An 8,530-nucleotide genomic window follows, 5' to 3' on the forward strand; every position below is an offset into this window, starting at 1 on the left:
TCGCAGTGCATACCCACGAGCATGCGCATCACGGCAAGCTGCACTGAATGCCGTGTTGCGAATAGCTGCAGCCAGCGTTTGCGTGAATATGCATGCGCGCATCATAATTGCACACCAGTTCTTTTAGTCTCATCCTGTACTTTTAATAACTTCTATTCTGTGCCTCAATAGTCAGGGAAGATGCACAATGCTAGACAAACTCTGAGCAATGTAACAGAGAGCCTTACACAGGCAGAAAGATGACACATAATAAGATAGCCCTAATACACACACACACACGCACTGTCAAATGCACTGACATACACACTGACACAAACCTTACCTTCTCTTTCCTGGCCGGGCACCGTGGTATGGCTGCTGTTAGAGATCCACCTGCACCAGCAAGAGAAGGCAGGGCTGCACACAGATCGCCGGGCCCAGGGAAAGCTGGGGGTGTGGCCTAATCGCGGACCCCCGTGGCCACGCCCACTTTTAGAAAGACCCCTCTAAATCAGCAGGAACTGCCCTGCCGGGGCCGAGAGAGGAGGCGCACGGGGCTTCCGCCAGTGCAGAGCAGCAAGCTGGGCTCGGCAGCAGACCACAGCAATCACCACTCCACTGTGCAGCAGCAGTCGTGGCGTGTGGGGGGTGCCGCACATTAGGGGGTGCCTGTGCGCACCAGGCACCCCCCCTGCGCACGCCTATGGATATGAGACACTTAATGACACAATTGCAGACACTTCTGACGGACTGCTGCTTCAAACTCTGAGGAGATGAACCTCAGAAAATGTTTATATGAATAAACCAGGAAAAGAAGAGCTGTTTATGGAAGTATTAAGCAATCCAAAATGTATTATAAATACAATACATGCATTTCACTAGTCACAATAACCACAAAATAAAAAACATATAGATTAAATATATATATATATATATATATATATATATATATATATATATATATACATATACATATATATACACTAGCTGGGGTACTCGGCATTGCCCAGGATTTTACGAATGTCTGTTTACAAAAATAAATGTAAATATTAAACACACAGTATAAATAACAGTGTAGATAGCTGAATACCCGTGCTTCGCTACGGGATGAGGATAGTAAGTAAGAATGATAGTTGTACAATGTGTAGGTCGACCAATATTGGTCGACAGTAAGTAGGTTGACATGGTTTCTAGGTCAACAGGGACTCTAGGTCGACATGGCAAAAGGTCGAATGAGTTGTTCACTTTTTAAAAAAATGTTTGAACTTTTTCATACTTTATGATCCATGTGGACTACAATTGGGAATAGTAACCTGTTACGAGCGCAGAGAGGCATCTTGCCCGAAGCATGGCGAGGGGACACAGTGCACTAATTGGGGTTCCCGGTCACTCTACAAAGAAAACGACACCATTTAAAAAAAAACAACTCATGTCGACCTTTTATCATGTCGACCTAGTACATGCTGGCCTAGAGTCCCTGTCAACCTAGAAACCATGTCGACCTACTTACTGTCGACCAATAGTGGTCAACCAAGACACTGTCGACCTAAGTCCAGTCTATCTAGTCTAGTCTATCTAACATACCACACCCATTAGGGTCAGTATTGAGGCAGCTTGTTGTAAGACAAGGTCATGAATATGTAATTTCAACCCAGCTTCAGTCCACTGACAATCGACCGTCAAGCTTATGGACACACTTACCCCAGCTTCTATTCAAAGTGGTCCGTGCAGTGCGTCCTCCTATAACTGGTGCCGGCTAGCCAAGCAAATATAGAGCGGAGACAGGAGCTGATGGGAGTTTGTAGTCACTGACGCTGTGGATCAGTCTGCAGGCATCAAATTGTAGCGTTCCGCAATAAAGCTGGCAATCATGTGTGGGCTGCATGCAAAAGCAGCCAGCATCTACGCTGCATGCAAAAATGATAAAAGTATTTGCACCCCTTCCTTTGTACTAAGCAGCAAAGTTACTTGCTTATTCTGGTTTGCTCCCAATTCAGAATCAGCCTCTGAGTCAGTGGAAGACCCCTAAGTCAATGCCAGATATTTTATACTCAAATATGGGTACATACAAGGATCAGGTTCAAGGGGTGAGCAGAGAGGCAGCCCGTTTCTGATCATTTTTTCCCTATTTACAAACACAAAAAAGGATCCAGCTCCTTTTTATTTATTTTTTGCAAGATGAAATAAAAGACATCATAACATTTAGCACTCCCTTCTAAAAGAGATTTATTTCAGCCTTTACAGAGAATATTTGGCCATTCACATCAGTCCCTGCTCCAGTGATACTTACAATCTATATTTACTACCACACGCACACACGCTAGGTTTAATTTCGCTGGGAGACAATTAACCTAGCAGTATACTTTTTGATTGTGGGAGGAAACCAGAACACCCAGAGGAAATCCACACAAGCACAGGGAGATCATACAAACTCCACACAGTTAGGGACATGGGGGGTCATTCCGCGTTGATCGCTAGCTGCCGTTGTTCGCAGTGCAGCGATCAGGCTTAAAATCTGCATTTCCGCGCATGCATATGCACCCCGATGTACGAGTACAAAGTCCTTTGTGGTTTTGCACAGGTTCTAGCGAAGCTTTCAGTCGCACGGCACAACGCAAGAAGATTGACACGAAGGGGGCGTTTCTGGGTGTCAACTGACCGTTTTCTGGGAGTGTTTGGAAAAACGTAGGCGTGCCGGGGAAAACGCAGGCGTGGCTGGGCGAACGATGGGCGGGTGTGCGACGTCAAAAGCCATCCCTCTAACGTTAGAATCAACGCACACGAAGAGTAAGTCCAGGGCTGGTCATGTTTTGCACAAAATGTGTTTGCAGGCGCTCTGCTGCACAGACGTTCACACTTCTGCAAAGCGAAAATACACTCCCCGGTGGGCGGCGACTATGCGTTTGCATGGCTGCTAAAAACTGCTAACAAGCGATCAACTCAGAATGACCCCCATGGTGGGAATGGAACCCATGTTCTGTGAGGCAGTAATGCTAACCATTACACCATCCGTACTGCATCACAGTTACAGTTTCTTTAAATACCTTATAGAAACCAATTAACCGACTCTCTTCAGTTCAGTATTACAGTGAAAAATAGTTTTACATACAATTTCCCATGTTATTAAGCATCAAGCCAACACAGTCCCGTATTTAGTTGGAAAATGGAGATTGGCATAAAGTTACATAGAAACATAGAAACATAGAATTTGACGGCAGATAAGAATCACTTGGCCCATCTAGTCTGCCCCTTTTTTTTTATACTTTGGGTAATCTCAACCCTTTTTGAACCTTAATTCTTTGTAAGGATATTCATATGCCTATCCCAAGCATGTTTAAATTGCTCTACAGTCTTAGCCTGTACCACCCCTGATGGGAGGCTGTTCCACTTATCCACTACCCTATCTGTAAAGTAATTTTTCCTTAAATTTTCCCTGAACCTGCCTCCCTCCAGTTTCAGTGTATGTCTTCGAGTTCTACTACTCCTCTTCCTTTGAAGAATGTTTCCCTCCTGAACTTTGTTAAAACCTTTGGTATATTTGAAAGTTTCTATTATGTCTCCCCTTTCCCTTCTCTCCTCTATACTATACATGTTAAGATCTTTTAGCCTTTCCGGGTAAGTTTTGTGATGTAGGCCATGCACCATTTTAGTTGCCCTTCTTTGTACACTCTCTAATGTATTTATATCCTTCTGGAGATATGGTCTCCAGAACTGGACACAGTATTCCAGATGAGGCCGCACCAATGACCTATACAGTGGCATTATTACTTCTCTTTTGCTGTTACTGATTCCTCTCCCTATACACCCAAGCATCTGACTTGCCTTTCTCATTGCTTTGTTGCATTGCTTTCCTGCCTTTAAGTCACTAGTGACTCCTAAATCCCTTTCCTCCTCAGTAGTTTCCATTATAGTACCCTTGATACTATATTTAGCCTTTGGGTTTTTGAGACCCAAGTGCATGATTTTGCATTTTTTAGCATTAAACTGTATTTGCCATGTTCTTGACCATTTCTCAAGCCTAGCTAGGTCATCAATCATTTGTTTTACCCCTCCCGTGTGTCTACCCTGTTGCATACTTTCCCTTTAATACCATTTACAATGTCGCCAACAAAGATATTAAAGAGAACTGGTCCAAGTACAGATCCCTGGGGTACTCCACTGGTAACATTTCCCTCCATAGATTGCACTCCATTTACTACAACTGTCTGTTTCCTATCCTGCAACCAGGTTCTTATCCATTTAACTATTTTATAATCCACCCCCACATTTTCAAGTTTATTTAGCAGTCTGCGATGTGGGACAGTGTCAAATGCCTTACTAAAGTCTAGATATGCTACATCTACAGCTCCCCCTTGATCTATTATTTTTATCACAGAGTCAAAAAAGTCAATAATATTTGTTTGGCATGATCTCCCACCAGTAAATCCATGCTGTTTTGGATCCTGTAAATTGTTTGATTTAAGATATTCCACAACTCTTTATTTTAGTAGTTTTTCCATTACTTTCCCTGCTACTGATGTAAGGCTTACTGGTCTGTAGTTACTTGCTTCTTCCTTGCTTCCACTTTTGTACAGTGGAACTACATTTGCTCTTTTCCAGTCCTCTGGAATGGCACCTGTATTTAGTGACTGGTTAAATAATTCTGTTAATGGTGCCACCAGCACATCTTTTAGCTCTTTTAGTATCCTTGGGTGCATCCCATCTGGCCCCATTGATTTTTAGCAATATGCCATAAAGTCAGTTTTTTTAGATATTCACCTTTAAGTTAGTAGGTAAGTATCATGGTAGTATAAAACCAACATTTGACATAAAATTACACTTCGTTAGCTTTCACATTTAAACTATCAAATATTTAAACAAGCACATCCGGGGCCTTAACATTTGTAAACCATCAGTAGTATAGCTGAAACACTGTTATACACTCAGGTAACAGACATAGCAATAACACATTGGGGTCATTCCGACCTGATCACACGCTGCCGTTTTTCACAGCACAGCTATCAGGTCACTACTGCGCATGCATATGCACCACAATGTGCAGGCCCATCGTACGACTACAAAGCGGATCGTTGCTGGGTGATGGATTTAACGAAGAATCCATTCGCACAGACGATCACAAGAAGATTGACAGGAAGAAGGCGTTCATGGGTGTCAATTGACCGTTTTCAGGGAGTGGTTGGAAAAACGCAGGCGTGTCCAAGGGTTTGCAGGGCAGGTGTCTGATGTCAATTCAAGGACCGGACTGGCTGAAGTGATCGCAGCGGCTGAGTAAGTTCTGGGCAACTCAGAAACTGCACAAACTGTTTTTGTACCGGCCGGCTGCACATGCAATCGCACACTTGCACAGCTAAAATACACTCCACTGTGGGCAGCGACTATGCGTTTTCACGGCTGCAAAAAGTAGCTAACGAGCGATCAACTCGGAATGACCCCATTGTCAGAACACACAGCAGCATAGGCTTAGCAAAGGTTTCTGCACATTAGAGTTAATTAAGCATTCAATAGTTAATTAATGCAACACCTTAGCTTTCATAGCTAAAATAATGCAGCGCAAGATGAGCAGCATCAGGCAGTAACAGGTAACCATTAACATTTAGTATAACTCTGAAACGTCACCGCGGAATTTAGGGGATGCGTTCACGTGACTGCCACCCGGGATCCCAACGGTCACCATGTCGACCCGGGATCCCGAGCAATCAAAATGCCAGTAGACAGAATGCCGACCCAAAGGGACTATTCCCACTCATGGGTGTCCACGAAACCCATAGAGTGGAAATAGAACCTGTGGCGAGTGCAGCGAGCCGCCGAGCCCATTGCGTGGCGAGTGCAGCAAGCCCGCAGGGGGCTTTCTTCCACTCTCCCCTCCGCTGGCAGTCTGCTGCTGGGATCTCAGGGTCAATATGCTGACCTCCAGGACCCAGGGTCGGATTAACAATGGGGCTGATGGAGCTGCAGCTCCAGGCCCACTATCAACACAGGCCCAATGCTGTAGACAGGAAAAAATATTTTCCTGCTCACTACAGCATTCTTGCCAGCGGCGACCCAAAGCCCTGCCTACTTAAACCCCCTGCAGCTGTTTAACTTCAAAGTTCAAACACTGCCAGATACATGGCCCCAGAGCTGGCCCTAGCCATAGGAGAATGGCGTCTCCATGCGAGCCAAGGGGTGGCGGCCTCTCGCTCCTTGGCTCTCAGGAGAGGAGGGAGTCGGCAGTGGCCTTAGTCCCAGTGACGGACTGCACGGGGGCACTGCTGGCAGGAGGCGGGACAGAGGAGAGCACACGGGGAAAGTTCAGGCCACGGGCAGAGCATGGAGATTACGATGAGTAGTGTGAGGCGCTCACAGTCTCACTTCCTCAGCACCGGCGACCGGCCGCTTCCTGCCTGACGTGTAGCATGTTCTGCCAGGCCGCTGCGGGCTCCATCTGTGTTAATTCCTTATGCCGGCGGTTGTTCTCCCGGTCGATCCCTGCAGACCACTATCACCACCAGCCAGGAATCTGAGGACACCAGGGGCTGTCCGGTCTCGTGTGGCCGCATCTAACTCGACGATAAAGCGGCGGAGGCAGATCACCGGAGGAAGGGGCTGGTGTTCCTGGATGAGCAGTTCCATGAGAGCAGAGGACGGGACGTTTCAGGTAAACCCCCAAGGAGGAGATTTACACTCTATAGTACCCCTGCACATACAGTACATACAGTCATATAGAATATATATATATATATATATATATATATATATACACAAACACACACACAGTCAAATAGAATATATATATATATATATATATATGTGTGTGTGTGTGTGTGTGTATATATATATATATATTGTCGAAAAATGGAGAGCGCACTCTTGATTATATAAGAAGTAACAACTTTTACTTTGTAGCATTTGATTACATACATTAAAGGTTAAAATTCATCAGCATGGTGTTTCCACCGCAACTTAGCCGGTATGTCTCCCGAACCACAGCTCGCCTGATCTCCGGCTCTGAATCCGGAGGATGACGTCACGGCGTCTACGTCACTTAGCCAGGCCCAACGCGTTTCGTACGTCAGGTACTTCGTCAGGGGGTGTGGTTCATTAACAACTTGATCTCCTTATATACCCGTTCTAGGTATTGTTCTCAATGAATTAATTACAACATGATTTCACTTAAAAATACAAATAGACAATTCATACAGCTTATGAACCATTGGCATTTAATAGGTTTATTGATGTGAAACCGTGTAAGGTTATTATTAGTCGTTGATAATCGATATTGAAAATATGGATAATTTGAGCTTATCTTTTGTGAAGTAGTTGTAAAATGCCAATGGTTCATAAGCTGTATGAATTGTCTATTTGTATTTTTAAGTGAAATCATGTTGTAATTAATTCATTGAGAACAATACCTAGAACGGGTATATAAGGAGATCAAGTTGTTAATGAACCACACCCCCTGACGAAGTACCTGACGTACGAAACGCGTTGGGCGTGGCTAAGTGACGTAGACGCCGTGACGTCATCCTCCGGATTCAGAGCCGGAGATCAGACGAGCTGTGGTTCGGGAGACATACCGGCTAAGTTGCGGTGGAAACACCATGCTGATGAATTTTAACCTTTAATGTATGTAATCAAATGCTACAAAGTAAAAGTTGTTACTTCTTATATAATCAAGAGTGCGCTCTCCATTTTTCGACAGTCTTTACCTTTACTCCAGTGGCTTGGAGGGGATCTGAAGCTGCACTCTTGGTGATATCATAAACTCTGAGTCACAACAGTTCCTGTTGCGCAACACCTGAACACTTTGAAAGATATATATATATATATATATATATATATTTATACACACACCCAGGGCCTCGCAGGGACTAGTGGGGTACAACAAAAGCCTAGGGCCGGCTGTATACCGTGCCCCTTGTCAGCCTCACATACCCACTCCCCTGTGCCTCATATACCCGACACCCCTCTGGACCCCATCCCTCCACTATATATCCCAGAGGAGGTCCCTTCCCAGGTGCAGGGGTTAGGTGGCAGTTTATGGGGTGTGAATGTGGGAAGCAGTGGGAGTAGGATGTGTGGTGGAGTTAGAGAATTCGGGTGTATGTGGGGTGAACACGGGGATTAGGCTGTGTGGGGTGTAGAGGATTATGGGGTGTATGTGTGGGAATAGGGTGTGTGGCAAGGGTAGAGGGTTATGGGGTGTATTGTATGGGGGGGCAGGAGTAGGGTATGTTTGGGGGGTAGAGCGCTATGCGATGTATGTGTGAAGAAATTAGGAGTAGGTTATCTAGGGGTAGAGAGATATGGGGTGTATGTGGGGGGACAGGGGCAGTAGGGTGTGTGGAGGTGATTAGGGGTATGGAAATAAAGGTTGGGTATGGGGAGATAGAGGGTGTTATGTGGGCTGTGGGGGATTATGGGGAGAAAGGTGTGTATGTGTAGGATAAGGGGTGTGGGAGGCGGGCGGTTGTATGGTGTTATGGCGTAGGGTACTGGGTCAGAGGCAGAACTAGCAGCGGTGCATTGCACTAGGGCCCCTGCAATGAATGTGATGGGATTATGTGCTAGG

Source organism: Pseudophryne corroboree, chromosome 3, assembly GCF_028390025.1.
Source record: "Pseudophryne corroboree isolate aPseCor3 chromosome 3, aPseCor3.hap2, whole genome shotgun sequence".
NCBI lineage: Eukaryota > Metazoa > Chordata > Amphibia > Anura > Myobatrachidae > Pseudophryne > Pseudophryne corroboree.